Source organism: Protopterus annectens, chromosome 4.part0, assembly GCF_019279795.1.
Source record: "Protopterus annectens isolate FY-2018-M chromosome 4.part0, PAN1.0, whole genome shotgun sequence".
Taxonomy (NCBI): Eukaryota; Metazoa; Chordata; order Ceratodontiformes; family Protopteridae; genus Protopterus; species Protopterus annectens.
Window position 1 is genome coordinate 169,080,817 of NC_056733.1, and position 17,720 is coordinate 169,098,536.

Consider the following 17,720-nt stretch of genomic DNA (forward strand, 5'->3'; position numbering starts at 1 on the left):
AAGTGCTTATCCCAGAAGTCCTATTTTGATAAGACCAGCAAACCATTCAGTCCATTACGAGAAGGGGAGATAGTGAGGATGCAAATGTCCAAAGGTTTTGATCGGATTGGAATTGTGAAAAGTGTATGTCCAGAGCAAAGATCGTACATTGTGGAATCAGAAGGAGTAGAGTTTAGGTGGAATCGAAAACATTTGATCCTGGTGTCCGAGCCGGTATTGCAGTGTCATATCTGTGAAAAAGACTCTAAATCCATCCTAATGTGTTTCAATGTAATAAAGCATATAAACAAACTACCCCGCCTGTTTGTCTTCAATTTTAAACCAAGACGAGCAAAAATAGGTATGGGAAAAAGTATACTTTGTAATTTTAATTTTCACAGTTTTGAATTGTCAGGCTCATATGGTATTTTGTTTTGACAAACAGGAAAAGTATGAGGAAAGTTTTATCAGCAGCTTCTTCTTGTGAGGAAAAATCTGCTTTAAATAACTTCTATTGTGTAGGCCACTATTCATTGTTTGCAATGTGTATATAACTGTTGATATTACTTCCAGGGCTATGGCTACTGAACTGTTTTGAAGAAGTTTGCATGGCTGCATTCTCAGAAGCTCCCAGACGGTGATAAGAAACCTGATTTTAAATTCTCCCATTGATGGAGATGAAATATTTGGCCCATCTGCTACAGAGGTGACAAAAAGTGTGATGAAAGGGGCAAACTGATCCAGAGAATCTCTTAAGATTTTTCTGCCCTCATTTTCCAAATTGTCCAAGGGATATTCTATCTCTTGAACAATTTTGAGAAAAACAGAATAAACTGCCTCAACAAAAGTCAGGTAAACAGATCTTTAAGAAGAAATGGAAAGGGGGTTCCAAAAAGACGTCTCAAACCTTCCCAAACTGGTAAGTCCAACAAGTCTGAATGACCCTTCAAGAGACTTTGTGACCCTTTCCCACCGTACCCCTTTTTTTCTTCCAGAAAGTTTGAATTTCCATATTTCTATTTGGCAACAGATTGTTTCAGACAAATGGGTTCTGAAAATCAGTCATCAAGGTTACATCTGTCAGTGGGAGGAAATTCCTCCTTTCCAGGGAGTCATTCCTCATCCTCCAGATCAGATTCTTTTGTTTCCACCTGTTCATCACATACTGTTCCAAGGACTGATATGATCAGTTCCTTCTTCCCAAGTTGGAAAGGGTTTTTGTTCATGGATATTCCTTGTGCCAAAGGAAGAAAATACGTTGAGACCAGTTAGGGATATTTTTTTTTTCATTCTTAAAACTGTTTGTGATGGTGCCCAAATTCAGAATGTCACTTCACAACCTGTTACCTTGTCTTTCTCTCTCAAGTTTCCTGGTAAAACTAGACTTAAAAGATGCCTCTCATCAGATCCCTATTCATTGAGAGTTTAGACATTTCTTAAGGTTTTGTGTGCCTGGGTCACATTATGTGTTCTCTGCCTTACCCTTTGGACTATCCACTGTAGCAAGAGTGTTCACAAAGTGTCTAGCTCCAGTTATAGCTCATTGCAGGCTGTAGGGTATCCACTTTTTCCATATTTAGATGACTTGCTTATTGTTGCAGTGTCTTTTTCAAACTGTCAGGAATCTCTGTCTTGGGTGAGATATCTCTTAGACAAGCTGGGATTCCAAGAGAACATTCAAAAGTCTTTCTTGACTGCTTCAACTGGAATTATGTTCCAGGGATGTCAACTAGACATCTCAGTTCAAAGAGGTTTTCTTCCACAGGAAACATAGATCTGTGTTTAGATGTATTTCTAAAGTTGTCCACTTAGGCTTTGGCCGCTGTGAGGGAATACTTCAGGAATTTGGGTCTCATGGCTTCTATGATTCGCAAAATCCCCCTGGCAAGACTTCACATGAGAATGATACAGTGGTATATGAAATCCCTTTGGTCCCAGCATCAACACCATCTTTTCAAATCCCAGTATTGTGGTTTGTCAGAAGATAATTTTTTTGGTGGAGACAACAGATGTCCTTTAATCCAGGTCTTCCCTTCTCCTTCCCTATTCCAAAGCAGTCAGTCACCACAGACACGTCAGACTTTGTTTGGGAAGCAGTTTCAAGAGAGAGAGAAGTGCAGGGGTTTGGGACACTAAGGACAGACCTGAGCACATAAATATCAAGGATATGCGTGCCTTGTCAAGGCACTCCTGTCTCTGAACCATCTTTGGTCTCCAGGACCTCTTCAAGTAGTTCCAGATAATAACATAGTAATTTGGTACATCAATAAGCAAGAGGGAACCAGGTTTGTACTCCCTTTGCAGGCTAGTTATATTAGCTTGGGATATAGCTTCTCAGTACAATGTACAGGCATCCTACATTCTGTCAGATAAAATTGTGTAGCAGACAAGCTGAGCATGAACAAGGCAGAACCTCACAAATGGAAACAAGATCGGGGGGTGGTCTTCAATATGTGGTCTATCTGTGGAGAGTTCTTAAGTACATCTCTTTGCCTGCACTGTGAATGAACAGTCAACTGGCAAGATTATTGTTCCGGGACTCCATGCAGGAAGGCCTGGAACACAGATACACATATATCTTTTTTTGTCCTTTGTTAGGAATGTTCCTTTATGCTTTCCCATCCTCTCCACTAATATCCAGGGTACTTCAGAAGATTTGTAAGAAATCCCACAAGATCACTGTGGTGACACCCTTCTGGCCTAGCCAACTGTAGTACTCCCTTATTTTGGAAATTGCCAGGGCAATTACTATAAGCTTTTTCACAAACTAGATCAACTCACACAAGAACAGGGATGTTTAATACACTCTCACATCAGTCATCTTCAGTTGACTACCTGAATGATAGGGTCTTAATTCCTTTTAGGCACCTGTTTGTTGAAAATGTGCAGCACTTACTAATGGAAACTAGAAAGCCTGCTACTAGAAAATCATATATTAGGAATTTGAAGATGTTTTCTAGTTGGTGCCAACACATAACCAACACCTGTTCAGGGCTAGATGTTCTCTGGTTTTGCAATATTTGTGTGAGTTACTATCTTGTGGCCTTTCATATTTCTCTTTCAGGGTTCGTTTATTGGCCATTTCAGCATGTCTGCCCATGGGTCCTCTTTCAGTGCAGTGCCATGTCAGAATGTTCTTGAAAGGGGTTTTGTATAGGAGGCCTTGAGGAAAACTTGTGGTCCCTCCTGGGTATCTTAATTTTGAGTTAGAGAAGCTAACACTTGCTCCATTTGAACTAGCTAATCTGGCTAATTTGAGGTTATTAACTTGTAAAACAGTTTTACTGATTGTTCTGACCTTTGCAAGAAGGGTGTCTGAGTTACGGGCTCTTATGGTGAGTCAACTCTATCCCATTTCCATAGGGAAAGGGTTTCTTTGAGAATTAAACTTTATTTATGTCTAAAGTGGTATCCAAGTTTACCTTAAACCAAACTGCCCACCTCCCTGTTTCATTTCTTGAACCTAGAAATAAGGGAGAAAGGATACTGCATTCCTTGGATATCAGCAGACAACTCTGGTACTCTCTTGACAGAACCAAATCTTTTAGATCTTTAGATCAGTTACTCATTTCTTGTGAAGATAAGAAGAAGGGACAACCTGTTTCAAAACAGAATATTTCCAAGTGGTTGTGCAAGATAATTACTTTTTTATACTCACCATAACAAAACTATTTCAGGCAGGGTCAAGGTCCACTCTGCCAGGTCCTTGGTTTCATCTGTGGCTTTTTGGAAAGAGTTGGGTTCTAGAAGTATTCCAGAAGCTGTTGTTTGTCCCTCTGTACATGCTTTTACAAATCACTATAAGCTTGGTTCCTTCAAGCTTTGCGAAGACCATTCTCCAAGCCAACTGAACTGTTGTTCTGCCTCCCAAATATAGTTCAGTATGGTAATCAACCCATAGATATAAGAGTATTGCAGCAGTTATCAATATGATGAGCATAGTACAGTGGAACGTAGCGTAACAGTAGATGCTCAAATGATCACTGCTGCAGAAGCCACTCCCTCCCTCGATTTTTGATGTGTTTTTTATGCCAGGTTGTGGACATTTTTTTTTTTTGTGTGCATCATTGTCCCTTCAGGGCTTAGCCTCCCTCTCTCTGCTAGTGGAAAGCTCTGAAGGGCTTCACACCCAAACCTGTCTTTATTCAGCTCAGCTTGAGCTGCTTCACAGTTTGGGCGGAAGGAAGGTGCCCTGAAGCTTTGGTTTATAATACCTAAACGTGCTACAGCAGTGAGCATTCGTACATCTACTGTTATGGCAAGTTCAACTTGCACAGCTGTACTTCCTCCAGACCTTCTTACTAAAGGTACAAATCTTCTTGCCCTTCTCACCAGTATTGCCCATGCGTGCACCTTACCATGTGCTATATACCCTGTCTTATTAGTTCTGATCCCCAGACTGTCATCACCTGCCTTAGTATCAATGCCTCTCCATCCCTCCCTAAAGGGACTACTCCAAAGCCAAACTCTTATGCTGTTGTGTAACCTGTTTAAATTTAATTGTGCCCGCTCCACTTAGTCTTTTACCAAGTTGCTTCATTCAACCCCATTTTCTACTCCTATCTGAAGACTGCATTGAGGCATCTGTTGCCAGTACAATAGAATACTCTGGAATAAACCATTAAGAAGTGTTACCACAGAAATTGTTCAATAAAACAATACAATTTCCTGCCTTAAATAAGGTATTTTCGTGCCTCGTGCCTTTACCATAAAAAGGGTGTTTTAATTGCTGAGCAAAAAAATTTCCTTTTGAATGAAAATTGTCACTTCTGTTAAAGGCAACCACAGAGCTTTCTTTAGCTGTGTTAGCATGTCAGAAGTAACACGATCTCAATCTTCTCTGAACTAATATCCAAAGATTCCACTTACTCTGATCCTGAAACCATTGCCTCTGTACTTGGCCACACGTTCAGCTCCAGTTTCACCCCGCCAACTTAGTCTTCAGTTCTCCCTTTACTGTAACTTCTACACTTCTTATGAACAAGTCCTGTCAACTGAAAGACTACAAACATTGGTTTCATGGTTCTAGGCACCTGGCTGTCTGCTGGTAAGTGCCAAAAACTGTTCGGTTCAACTCCCCTTCCTTAACCTGTTTACCTCCTGTCTCTTATTTGGGTATGTTTGGCAAACCGCTGTAGTGGTTCACCTACACAGGTGGCCCTACCACAGATCCAGGTAATTACAGACTCTCACAAGTCTCATGAGTATCATTTATAAGCTCATGGAAATTTATCACAGCAGATCTCAAACAGATTTGGTTTTCTGTGTGTGGTGATCTGTGCCAGGTCTTTGAGCCCCAAAATACCTCACCCTACTTCCTGTTCTACAGCTGTGCAAAACAAATAGCACTGTAGTACAAAGTTAGAAACAAACAGTGGTTAAGGCCTTTGATCTTCTTTTCTTTTGAACACCGCTATGTTGCTGTAAAATTGTGGCTCTTTCAGTACAGTTCCTCTGGTTGAAAAAGCTGTCTTTGGAGAGCTTGTCCGATTACTGAGAATTAATCACAAACTAGTCTTTTGGTCAGTCTCCATTCTTTATTTTCAGATAGATGAGCACTGCAGTGTATGGTACGTAAAGTACAAGCATAGCAACGATGTTGTAACCAAGTAAGCTCAGCAGCACATTGTTTTTTGGTATGGAAAGAGAGCTGGAGTGTTTACAGAAAATCTGTGTGGCCGCAAAGCATGGTGCATCCAGGCAGTATCTACAAGACACAATTGTACCCTAACCTTGGACCAGCTGTAACCACTGTACCACCTTGCCTACAGAAAACCTGTAGAGACATGGAGAAAACATGCAGGTTGAGCATCCAGAGACCAGAATTGAATCTAAACAATAGAGCTGACAAATATCAGTACTAGCTAGTGCACAGCCATGCTGTCCTTCCTTCACATAATTAACAGCTGCGCTGTTATCACATGAAAACAGCACACTTTTTTCCCTCTTTTTGTAGACTGTTGCTCATATTATAATATGCACATATCTGTCCTCTGTTTGGTACTTAAAAAAAGTTAAACTAGTTTTTGTAGTGTAATGTCCACTTTCTTATATGTAATGTTCTTCTCGTTAATACTTATCTCACTATAGGTGTCAGTATACAGTAGACTACACATTAATACTTATCTCACTTTAGGTGTCAGTATACAGTAGACTTCTCATTAATACTTATCTCACTATAGGTGTCAGTATACAGTAGACTTCTCATTAATACTTATCTCACTGTAGGTGTCAGTATACAGTAGACTTCTCATTAATACTTATCTCACTATAGGTGTCAGTATACAGTAGACTTCTCATTAATACTTATCTCACTATAGGTGTCAGTATACAGTAGACTTCTCATTAATACTTATCTCACTATAGGTGTCAGTATATAGTATACTACACATTAATACTTATCTCGCTGTAGGTGTCAGTATACAGTAGACTTCTCATTAATACCTATTTCACTATAGGTGTCAGTGTACAGTAGACTTCTCATTAATACTTATCTCACTATAGGTGTCAGTATACAGTAGACTTCTCATTAATACTTATCTCACTATAGGTTTCAGTATATAGTATACTACACATTAATACTTATCTCACTATAGGTGTCAGTATATAGTATACTACACATTAATACTTATCTCACTATAGGTGTCAGTATACAGTAGACTTCTTATTAATACTTATTTCACTATAGGTGTCAGTATACAGTAGACTTCTCATTAATACTTATCTCACTATAGGTGTCAGTATACAGTAGACTACACATTTTATTATTATAGTCAATTTTATTCATGACTACCAGCCCTCCTCCTTTGTCTGGTCTTAAAACTCTTAAGTCAGTTCTATTACAGATATTTCGTAAAAGCATGATGTTAAGTTGTCAAACTCGCCTTCATTCTTGCTAGATGGGTTCGGCATTTGCTAAGCTCGAGAGCTAATTTTACCACCTCGAGGCAACCCTATATCCCATGATGCAAGGCCTGACTACCCTAGATCTCGTTTGCCGCTTCGCGAAGAGGTCTCCTTTTACCAGCTCAGGTAAAGTCTTAGTAGTATTATACTAAAGTCAGTCAGAAAAATTTTCATTTTTCCTATTTCTTTCCCTTAATAGTTAAAGTTAACTAATACCTACCTATCTTACCCTATATACCCTTTCTCCTTTGTATAGGGATAGTTTTTTTTTTCCACCCTCAGGCCTTAAGCCTCCCTTCCATTATTTTTCTGTCAGGAAGTGTGGGTGTGTTGTTTAATTTTTTCCCTTTTTATTAACTAACTGTGTGACTGGTGTGTGTGTGTGTTTTTTGGGTGGGCATACCATGTCCAAAGAAGTAAAGGTCTCAGGCTTCAAGAAGTGTGACTCGTGCTGTCAGAAAATGTCTCTGACAGACGGTCACACTTCTTGTGTGTACTGCCTGGGGCCTCTACACCTGCAGGACTCCTGTGCTATTTGTCACTCCTTCAGCCAGAGAGTCCTGCAGGAACGTTGGAACAAATTAATCATATGTGGCTTGTTGAAGCCAGAGGGCTCCCCGACCAAGACTGGGTCGGGAAAGCCCTCTAAGCCACCTAAAGCCCAGGCTGTGGTTCCTAAGCCTTTGGCTGTGGCTCTGACTCCTTCGGAGTCGAGATCGGCTCCAGCTGGAGCCGATCTTTCTATCTCTGAGGTGGTGCTATCGGTGCCGGCTGGCTCCGATACACTTGCACCGATGTCGATGACGGCTCCGGCCGGAGCCGACGTATCTTTGACCAGGACTGGTGCCGATAAGCTGTCGGCTCCAACTGGAACCGAAGGGTCTTCGGCTCCGATGGTTCCTTCCAAGAAGAGATCTCGGTCCCCTTCCCTGGAGTCGATTCACTCGGCTCCGGGATCTCCTCTGTTTTTGGAGCAGAGCCATCAGAGCCGATCTTCAAGGTCTTCCAGGCTGTCAGACCATGACTTGGAGAGGGTGGTAAGTAGACTGCTGAAATCACAGGCACTGGCCTAGATGCTCCATAGCCCGTCTCAGCAGACGACCGCTATCCCTCATCCCCCTGAAATTCCTCCTCCGACTCTCCTTCAGAGATCGGAGCCGGAGCTTCTCGGAACGTTGACCGTGGGTGCGCCGGAGCCAATACCGCCCCTGTCTGCTCCGTTGTCTTCGACTCCGATCTCCTCCATGAGACCTTCCTTGGAGGGATCCGGTCATCAGGTGTCCCTTGTCGGCACCGAGGGGGCGAGTGGCATCGGACCCTTGTCCGACCCCGCTCTCCCTCTTGGAGCTTCGGCATTGGTGAGCTCGGCACTGACATCGGCCTCGGAGCCTTCTCTTTCGGCGGGACCGGGGATTCCTGTTTCTTCGGAGCGGGAGTCTTCTGGCCTCCCTGGAAGGGGAGCCTTTGAGGTGATGAGGAGTGTTCTAGCCCCGGAGCTGAGTCAACGGTCAGTTCCATTAGCTCCTCCCTCTTCGGTGCCTGTCGATGTCTCTTCCCATTCTCTTGCTCCCGGACCTAGAGATCCATCGCCCCAGGTTTCCCCATTGGGAAGAACTTCTTCTTCCGAGGTTTCTCCTGATCCTTCAGGAGAACCCCCGTGTAAGAGGACGTGCAAGAGGAAGCACACTGACCCCCCCGAGTCTACGACACCAGATACTGACTTAGATGAGTCGGAGGGTTCCCCACGGTCCCCCTCTGAGGATGTCTCATTTTCAGACATCCTGGAACTCCTTAAGCAGAGGGGGAACTGGCCTTCCATTAACCCCTCCGAGGATGAGTCGGTATACCTGGAGGCTTTTGGATCTCGACCCTCCACCTCCTGGGTGTCTCCGCCTTTCGACCCGCTCATGGAAGTGGTGGCTCGAAGGCGGCCCCGATTCTGTGGAACCAGTCCCCAGGAGGCCTTCTAAATTCATCACGGCCCCCTCAGACAAACAGTTTCTCACCAAGGGTGTCCCTGTTGATGCCATGGTGGTGGCGGCTGCCACCAAGAAGGAACTTGCCGATCCTTCTGTACCTGTCCATCCTCCTAACAAGGACTCTAGGACCATGGATAGGTACGTAAGCGGATTTTTTCTTCAGCGACCTTCGCTATGCGTTCGCTGAACTATCTCTGTCACTTTACCCGGCTTCAGAGAGATATTCTCAAGGAACTAGGTGAGGTAGTTCAGGATCCGTCAGCTGCTGGGGCTCAAGAAAAGATTGCCTCACAGCTCGGAATCCTAAATTCTATAACTAACTCCTCCATGCGGCTCATTTCTTATGCAGCCGATGGGGCGAGTAGAGCCGCAGGTACAGGAGTGGCACTTAGGCGTCAGTCCTGGATGCGGCTTTGTAATTTCGCAGACCCCTTTAAGGCGTCCTTCACTAATACCCCCTTCGATGGTTCGTCTTTGTTCGGGCCTCAGGTGAAGGACACATTGACCAGGTGTGAGCAAGACGGCAAGACTCTTTCTGCCGTAGGAGTCCATTTCTCCACACCTTCAAGACCCTATCCCAAAGGTCAGAAGGGAGGGAAAATGTGGTTCCGTAAATCTCAGCGAGTCACGCCGGACGCACGTGGTCAGTTTACCCCCAGGGGCAGAGGGGGTCCGCAGAACCAGGGTAACAGAGAACCTCTCTCTGATAAACCCTTCCAGCACCCCTGAGGTGTTGCCTGACTTCCACCCTTGGAGGCAGTCGAGGGGAAGATTGTCGCTGTACCCAACAGCCTGGCATTCCCTTTCTCAAGACAAATGGGTACAGTCGATCATATCCGAGGGTTACAATATCCCTTTCGTGAGATATCCTGTTCCTCATCAATCCCTCCCGGACGTTTCACCCGGTCTAAGGGAGTTGGCAAAACTGGAGGTATCAAAGCTCCTAGCAAAAACAGCCATCCAACTAGTGCCAGCAGACCAAGTAGGATCCAGAATCTACTCAAAATTCTTTTTTGTTCCCAAAAAGAAGGGAGATTGGAGACCAATTTTAGACCTCAGCAAACTAAACAAGTTTGTCAAAAAGGCAAGGTTCCGGATGGTCACTCTTCAGTCCATTCTACCCTTTTTGGGCAAGGACAACTGGATGTGCTCAATAGACCTTCAGGATGCGTACTATCACATAAAAATTCACAGGAGCGCCAGAAGGTTTCTCCGCTTTCGGCTGGGGGACCAGTCATTTTCAATTCAGAGCCCTGCCCTTTGGTCTCACTACAGCCCCCAGAGTGTTTACCAATTGTATGGCAGTGGTCACGGCTCCCCTGAGACATCAAGGATTCCAGGTGTTTCTGTATCTAGACGACTGGCTCCTCTCTGCCACCACCAGGCATCAACTTCTCAAGGCCAGAGACTACACTCTTCACACCTGCAACCAATTGGGGATTTCTATAAACTTCGAAAAATCTTCACTGTCGCCTTGCCAATCTATTACCTTTGTAGGCGCAGAATTAGACACTGTTGGGATGTCAGCAAGACTCACAAACCAAAGAATTCTGGACATCCAAAAGTATGTTTGGATCATACTTCTCAGCAAAAAGATCAGGGCCAGATTTGTCCTGAAGGTGCTAGGTCTTATGGCTGCAGCCATCGTACTACTTCCTTTAGCTCGCTTCCACATGCGTCTTCTGCAGTGGATGTTGTTCACCAATTGGTCCTTCCAGCAGCTCCCCATGCGCCACGAGATCTTCGTGACGCAATCGTGCAAGAGTCACCTAACCTGGTGGATGTCTTCTCCGCAACTCCATCAGGGCCGACTATTTGTTCCCCCAGTCCTCGTTGCCACAGTCACTTTGGATGCCTCTCTGATCGGGTGGGGGGGGCATTATCAGGGCAGGATGGTCCATGGGACTTGGCAACCCATAGAATACCATCTGCACATAAATGTCCTAGACATGAGAGCAGTGCTTTTAATGTTGCAAGCCCTCAGCGACTTTCTTCCTTTAGGGACTATTGCAGTTCAGACAGACAACATGTCCGTAGTCTGGTATATCAACAAACAGGGCGGGACCAAATCCTATCCACTGTGTCGAGAAGCTCTCAGACTTTGGCAATGGGCAATCTCCTCTCATCGGTTTCTGATAGCAACGCATATCCCCGGGAAATCCAACCTCTTAGCGGACAGACTGAGCAGAGCTATTCTCATGCCACACGAGTGGTCTCTCAAACAATCAGTAGTGGACGAGATTTTTCAGAGGTGGGGCGTCCCTTCCTGCAACCTTTTTGCTACACCCCAAAACAGCAAATGCCCAGACTTCTTCTCCCTCTTTCCACTACCAGGCCATCCCCCCAGAGACGCTCTAACCCAGGATTGGCCCCGGGGACTTCTTTATGCCTTTTTCCTCCATTCCCGCTGATACCTCAAGTGATTCAGAAAGCTGCCGTCTTGAGAGCCAAGTTGATTCTCATTGCCTCTTACTGGCCTCGACAAATTTGGTTTCCGTCCCTGCATCGTCATCTCTTGGTTCAGCCTTGGCATCTGGATCCAGTTCCAGATCTTCTGACCCACCATTCGGGTCATCTGCACCAGGCCATTCATTCTCTCAACCTCACTGCTTGGTTGCTCCACTTCTTCCTTAGCCAGGCTCCCTATGATTTCTAATCCTGTGCGAGATATCATAGTAGCTTCTCTAAAGTCCTCTACCAGAAGGATTTATGCTAGCAAATGGCAGCGTTTTTCCTTCTGGGCAAAGTCTAGGGACATAGATCCCTTTACTGCTCCAGTGCAGTCAGTCTTGGACTTCCTAGCTGAGATTTTTCAGTCGGGTTCTTCTTCCTCTACAGTTAAGGTCCAGCTGGCAGCAATCTCAAATTTTCATGTTGGCTTAGCAGATCAAAACATTATGTCTCACAAGCTTTGCAAAGCCTTTCTTAGAGGGATCTTTCTCCTGAAACCTCCAATCAAAGATCCCCCTCCGCAATGGGACCTGAATTTAATGCTGGCATCCTTGATTCTACCCCCCTTTGAACCGGCTGCTACATGCTCATTAAAATTCCTTTCCTGGAAGACAATTTTTCTGGTTGCTGTTACTTCAGCCAGGAGGGTGTCTGAACTTCATGCTCTCTGTGTCCGTCCCCCATACTTGGTTTTCCACAAAGATATAGTATCTTTAAGAACTAATCCATCTTTTTTGCCCAGGGTTGCTTCCCAGACCAATATTAACCAATCTATTGATTTGCCAGTTTTTTTCCCCTAATTATTCTGACAAAGCTGAACAGAAACTTCACTGTTTGGATGTCCATCGCCAACTCGGATATTACTTGGACAGAACTAAACAATTCAGAAAATCTGATCAACTGTTCCTTTCTTATGCAGAAAACAGGAAGGGTCTGCCGGTCTCCAAGGTGACCTTATCCAGATGGCTGTCTTCTACCATTTCTCATGTTTATCTTCTTAGGGGCAAGCAACTGCCCTCGAAACCAAACGCACATTCTACCAGACGCCTATCCACTTCTACAGCTTTTCAGGATAGGCTACCTATTGACACCATTTGTGCGGCAGCCACTTGGGCCACTCCTCACACCTTTGTCTCTCATTACAAATTGGACTTGGCCTTAGAGACAGGGCTAGGTTTGGTTCCACAGTTCTCAAGAGTCTGTTCCATTGAGCCACCCAGGATAGAGGTGCTAGGGATGCGGTCCCATCCAGCAAGAATGAAGGCGAGTTTGACAACTTAACATTAAGAAGTTATGTACCTACCATAATGTTCCATGTTAGTGGTCTTCTCTCGCCTTCTTTCTTGCGTCCCTCCCTCCTTCCCCCTAGCCTGGACAGACCTTGAAGTTGTACTCTTCTCTGGGTATGATCCATTCCTTCTATGGGTATGATCCATTCCTTCTATGGGCCCCAGTAGGAAGTGTCACTATTATCTAGTGGTTACTTTTCTTGGTTTCTTTCCACATTTAGTTCCTCTTCTTCCTTTCTGGGAAGAAGGTTACTGGCAGGGTTTTTTCTATAGCTACCAAACGAGATCTGGGGTAGTCACGCCTTGCATCATGGGATATAGGGTTGCCTCGAGCTGGTAAAATTAGCTCTCGAGCTTAGCAAGTGCCAAGTCGGAGCCGAGGATCGGCTCCGAACCCATCCAGCAAGAAAGAAGGCGAGAGAAGACAACTAACATGGAACGTTATGGTAGGTACATAACTTCTTAGTTTCTTCCTTATTTAAATTTATGTGTTTGACCATCTTACATTTGTCATTCTGAAACATTCGTCTTATATCATGTTCATTTAACTTTTCAAAGGTTTGGACCACTGGATGAAGAGTAGGATTAAACATATTGTGTTTGAAACATTCATTGTTTGGCTGCTTAGTATAGAGTCTTTAAAAAAGAAATCAGTATTCAGCTTCATAGTAAATAATTTCAAACTGATTAATCATTTCTAGCATGTAAAAAACTCAGTCCTTTTTCAAACAAATTAGCTACTTCAGTTTGAAAAATTACATCACTGTAATTGTAAACTTTAAAGTCAACACTCTTACTACATAAGGTAACACAGGGTACATTCAAAAATTGTTCTGTACAGAATTGTTGTAGAAATTGCCCCTCCCCCTTATTGTAGGTGGGTATTGGTACCCATGCTGAACTTCCTCCCCCCACTGATTCCTCCTCAGAGCCCCCCTTACTACATAAGGTAACACAGGGTACATTCAAAAATTGTTCTGTACAGAATTGTTGTAGAAATTGCCTCTCCCTCTCCCCCTCATTGTAGGGGGGTATTGGTACACATGCTGAACTTCCTCCCCTCTCTGATTCCTCAGTCACTCGGACCTCCTCAGGGGGGGGGTATTCTAAAGGGTCAGGGCTATTGGCTTCATCAATGTCATTGTTTTCAGCCTGTGCATTAAAGTATTTTACATGTTCCCTTCTTTGTTGACTTAACGGTGGTAATGGGTAGGCTTTACCCTCCTCGTATTTACGTTTGTCCCTTGCAAGTTTTTTACTTTTTTATGTTGAAAATCAGTCATAGACTTATCAGCTTTCTCAAAAATATAAAAAATATTGATGTTTTCTATGCTGGAACAGTAAGTCCGAGTGTATTTTATTGTCTAAAGTTTTTATATGTTCAGAAAGTTTCCTCAGTTGTCTCTCATTGTCATCCACCAGGCATTGCAACAACTCACACCCATGCCTATTAAATAATTTTAGCAGTTCAGTGTGCATTAAAGAGTTTCTTACCATCCCCAAGGGATGTCTGTAATTTGACATGGCTGGTACAGCAGCTCACTCAACCTAGCAACCAGTTCCCCTGTTGGAAATGAGGAATTTCACCCCTGGGATCTCTCCTGTGTCCCTGCTAGACAGAGGCACAGTAAACTAATCTTAAAAGGGTACCTTCTGTGACCTACTTTACAGAGGCACAGTGGGCTAATCTAATAGGGAGGCGGAAGCCAAATACACTCTGGCTGGGCTTATAAATGCCCTAGGGCAGATAGCCTAGTATCTACCTATGAACCTATGAATGTGGACCTGATGGGGACTGGGTCTACAAGAGGGAATGACGAGATTCAGTTTTCGGGAATAACTCCCGCCCAGAAGCAAAGCTGACCGGGTCCTAGCCAGTCGGGTGTAGGACAAACAAATTCCGGTATTTCTGGCATGAAGGTGAGGGGCGGAGCTTCCTGCAATGGAAGAAACACCCTTTCTCAATGGATGAAGGAGGAACGAGAAGGGTGGTTGACCGATAACACCAGAACAGATAATTATGGATCTTTAACACAGTAGCTTACCCAACTTGAAGACTACATTTTGCAATACCGTAAAATACAACTGGAAAATTATTATCTACAGGAGTGCATTAGAGTGGAGCACATTCCTAAAGGGCTTAGACTTTCAAAATATCCCTCGGGGCTGTTAAGAAACTCTTTATTACACACTGAACTGCTAAAATTATTCAATAAGCATGGGTGCGAGTTGTTGCAATGCCTGGTGGATGACAATTGACAGACAATTGAGGGAACTTTCTGAACATATAAAAACTTTATACAAAATACACTCAGACGTATTGTTCGAGCATAGAAAACATCAATGTTTTAATATTTTTGTGAAAGCTGATAAGTCTATGGCTGATTTTCAACATAAAAAAATAAAAAACTTGCAAGGGACAAACGTGAATACAAGGAGGGTAAAGCCTACCCATTATCACCATTAAGTCAACAAAGAAGGGAACATGTAAAATATTTTAATGTACAGGCTGAAAACTATGGCATTGATGAAGCCAATGGCCCTGACCCTTTAGAATACCCCCTCTGAGGAGGTCCGAGAGACTGAGGAATCAGAGAGGGGAGGAAGTTCAGCATGTGTACCAATACCCCCCTACAATGAGGGGGAGAGGGAGAGGCAATTTCTACAACAATTCTGTACAGAACAATTTTTGAATGTACCCTGTGTTACCTTATGTAGTAAGAGTGGTGACTTCAAAGTTTACAATTACAGTGATGTCATTTTTCATAATGAAGTAGCTAATTTGTTTGAAAAAGGACTGAGTTTTTACCTGCTAGAAACAATTAATCAGTTTGAAATGATTTACTAGGAAGTTGAATATTGATTTATTTTTTAAAGACGCTAACTATACTAAGCAGCCAAACAATGAATGTTCCAAACACAGTACATTTCATCCTATTCTATACCCAGTGGTCCAAACCTTTGAAAAGTTATGCGAACATGATACAAGACAAATGTTTCAGAATAACAAATGTAAGATGGTCAAACACACAAATTTAAATAAGGAAGAAACCATGCTTTTAAGAAACATATGTAATAGAACTGACTTAAGAGTTTTGAGACCAGACAAAGGAGGAGGGCTGGTAGTCATGAATAAAACTGACTATAATAATAAAATATGTAGTCTACTGTATACTGACACCTATAGTGAGATAAGTATTAATGAGAAGTCAACTGTATACAGACACCTGTAGTGAGATAAGTATTAATGAGAAGTCTACTGTATATTGACACCTATAGTGAGATAAGTATTAATGTGTAGTCTACTGTACACCGACACCTATAGTGAGAGAAGTATTAATGAGAAGAACATTACATATAAGAAAGTGGACATTACACTATAAGAACTAGTCTTGAACAATTAAATTAATCCAGAGGAATACCAGTTTCGTACAGTAAAACACAATAGAACCCCTACAACCTTTGGTATTCCCAAAATACACAAAGACCTGATAGACCTTCCCCTAAGACCAACTGTGGATGCTAGAGCATTAAAAACCTACCCCGTTGCTAGATTTATAGATTCACAACTGAAAGATGTACTGCAAGGAAAACCATGGATACTTAAGGATTCTTGGGACTTCCTAAGCAGAATATCTAAGGAAATGTACACAGATAACCGGATATTTGTTACAATAGATATCCGGGATTTATTTTCTATCATACCACATGACCTAGGACTGGATTGGTTTTAAACATACCTATGCAATTGGTCTAATTTAAAACATGACAGAATACTTACCATCAGAACCTTAATGGAACTGGTTTTGGACAGTAACATCATTATTTTTGGAAAAAAAAAAAAAAACAGTTTAAATAAAGCAAAGGGGTAGCTGGGGGGCAGCATATGCCCCCATATTTGCAAACATCATACTAGCATTCTGGGAGATAGAACATGTACTAAATAGCCCTTTCTCTGGAAAAAGTAAATACTATGGTGATTACCTAGATGACATCATTATTTTTTGGAAAGGTAACGAAGTAAAGTTGGAAAGATTCCTTAAATATATTAATAGGACTACAAATTTCCAGAATTTACTACCACTAGGAACATCGGCCAGGTGAATTATCTGGATATCTCTATTTTTAAAGACAGGCAAGGCAAGGGGTTTCATTCTACAATCTATAGGAAAACTACTTACTCAAATAGTTTATTGCATTTTGACAGCTGGCACTCTCTACATCAAAAAAGTCCCTAGTAACGGCACCCTCTACATCAAAAAAAGTCCCTAGTAAAGGGTCAAGGGGTCAGACTGGCCAGAATGATCACAGACAATGAAGAATTTCAAAAACAAATTGATATTTTAAAAAACATGTTACCTAGGAGAGGGTACCCTTCACTTTTTGAAAGTTATTTTTCAGGAAGTCACCACCAAGCGAAATAATAAACAGTATTTTCCTCTATTAGGTGCAGCACACACTTTAAATGTGAATAGTCATACACAAGAGAGGCAAGAATACAATATAGCTGTTGTCCTAACATACAACAGCCAATTTGCAGGATTAAGGGACATTATTTGGTGTAACTGAAACACTTTTAGTATTGACAAAGAATTTACTAATATAGTAGGAACAGATCCAAAAGTTGTATTTAGGAAAGACACAAATATAAAAACCTTGATAGAAAGAGGTTAATGACACAGTTAGGACAAAAGGAAGCATGTATAGATGTGGATATTGCTCCCAATGCAAATATATGTTGGAAACAGATGCTGTCTATATCCCTAATATTGGTAGATACACTCTGTATAAGAACTTTAAGTGTAACATTAAAGCGGTGGTTTACCTAGCCCTATGCACAGAATGGCCATGTTTCTATATAGGAAAAACTGTCAGTGAAATTAGAACTAGAGTATATCAGCATTATCGAGATATTCAAAATAAAGACAACAAAAATGTCTTAGCTACACGTTTCTAATAATGAAGGGCATGGTTTCCAGTTTGTTATTATTGACCAAATAACTTTGGGGACAAAGGGGGACCACTAAATGACTATCTAAATGGCAGCTTAAAACAAATGCAGGTACACATCTTGGATTAAATAGTTCCATATCCATTAGTTCTATTCTTAGACTTA

At 42.6% G+C, this 17,720-nt stretch overlaps 1 protein-coding gene across 2 annotated transcripts in view; it reads left to right on the forward strand.

Annotated features, from left to right (window-relative positions):
- MAP2K4 (mitogen-activated protein kinase kinase 4) overlaps positions 1 to 17,720 on the forward strand; it is a 1,470,818-nt gene that overhangs the window by 149,313 nt on the left and 1,303,785 nt on the right. The window lies entirely within an intron of this gene.